This window comes from Belonocnema kinseyi, chromosome 6 (assembly GCF_010883055.1).
Source record: "Belonocnema kinseyi isolate 2016_QV_RU_SX_M_011 chromosome 6, B_treatae_v1, whole genome shotgun sequence".
NCBI classification, from domain to species: Eukaryota; Metazoa; Arthropoda; class Insecta; order Hymenoptera; family Cynipidae; genus Belonocnema; species Belonocnema kinseyi.
In genome coordinates this window covers 74327395-74329048 of record NC_046662.1, presented here as the reverse complement: position 1 = coordinate 74329048, position 1654 = coordinate 74327395, and positions in this window count along the sequence as shown.

Here is a 1654-nt window from a genome sequence, read left to right as displayed (position 1 = left end):
TGAAACTCTTTTTATAAACTATTTGTCGCCATAATTCTCTGTCCTGGCATACCTCTTTAGCTTCCTTTACGTCCATGCATTTTCTAATGCTCAACCCTAAATTTTCCGAAAATTCAGTAAAATTAGCTTAATTAACAAATACGCCAGGTTATTGTTGATACGGTTTTCAATTAGTGGAAAAAGAACAGGGAAAAAGGTTCATCCCCATATCTCATGTGGAACTCACCCTACTCACACCTACATATTTTGAAATTTGAATAAAATCAGCCTAATTAAGAAATACGCCAGGTTATTGTTGATGCGGTTTTCAATTGGTGCCAAAAGAGAAGGAAAAAAGTTTCATCCCCCTATCTCATGTGAAGCTCACCCCACTAACCCTTACATATTTTGAAAATTCAATAAAATCAACGTAATTAAAAAAATACGCCAGGTTATTGTTAATACGGTTTTTAATTGGTGCAGAAAGAGCAAAAAAAAGTTCCCTCCCCATATCTCATGTGGAACTCACCCCACTCGTCTATACTTAGTGAAACAATTCAGCTTATTTTGGATAACCAAATTCCATCTTTAGTAATTTTCTCTGATTCAAAAAGTGTTCTGCAAGCTTGTCAAAGCTTCAACGCCTCTTCTTCTACGTCGTACATTATTCACAAGATTCCGAATATTCTGTTCATAACATCAAATAACAAAGTCAACATAACTGTAGTGTGAATCCCTGGTCATAGGGGTATTCTGAGTAACGAGAATGCATATCTTCTTCTTTGTTTTTAACCTTTTAAATCACTCAAAAAGCCATGACTTAACCACAAACTTAATGAAATTCTTTTTGGATTCGCATGCGCCCTTAGCTTCTTCCAAATTCCTCTTCAATCAGGTCGATTCCTTCTTGTCAACTATGCCAACAGTCTGACTGTAGCAAAAAAATTCAGCCTCAGACGTGTGAAAGCGAATTGTCTCTATCTCAGGCTGGGTTGACTCCCATGGATGCGTGTGATCACATATACTTTTGTAGTTATCCACCTCCTTGTAGATGGATCTACTGCAGGGGCATAAATGGGGGTAATATTTTCTTAAAATATCTTGACGCCGCCATTCTAGTGTTCGTTAAGGTTATGGTTTCGTCAACAAGCTTCAAATTTTGCTAAGTTCAAAAAAGTTGTGTCTCGCCGTATGAAGTGAAATCAGGACATTGAAAAATAAACAAAGTTAAAGTAAATTGAAATATTTGTGTTGTGCCTGTATGTCACTGATTTCACTTCTCTATTATACTGCGAATAAATAAAATGTTGAAAAAAGGTTACATTTCATGTGTTATGTAATTCTTCATTTATTGGAGAATTATTGTAAAATTGTATAAATTTATGCTGAAAAATGGTACAGGAAACAGTATCTACACATTTTTCGTCTTAAATTTGTGTAATTTTGAATTAATTTGTTTATTTTCCCTAATTTTAATTCATGCAACCCATTCAAATAATATACACATTTACGTGAACGAACACATGGATACGCTTTAGTTTGCCAACTCCTTGTAGATTGCGCTAGTTTCGCCATAATGTAACGATCGCATAAATTTGCATTCCATCCGCTAGGAACAGCACCGTCGCTTCCATAGAATGCGCGGTTTCGATTCGAAATTATAAAATATTCGTGC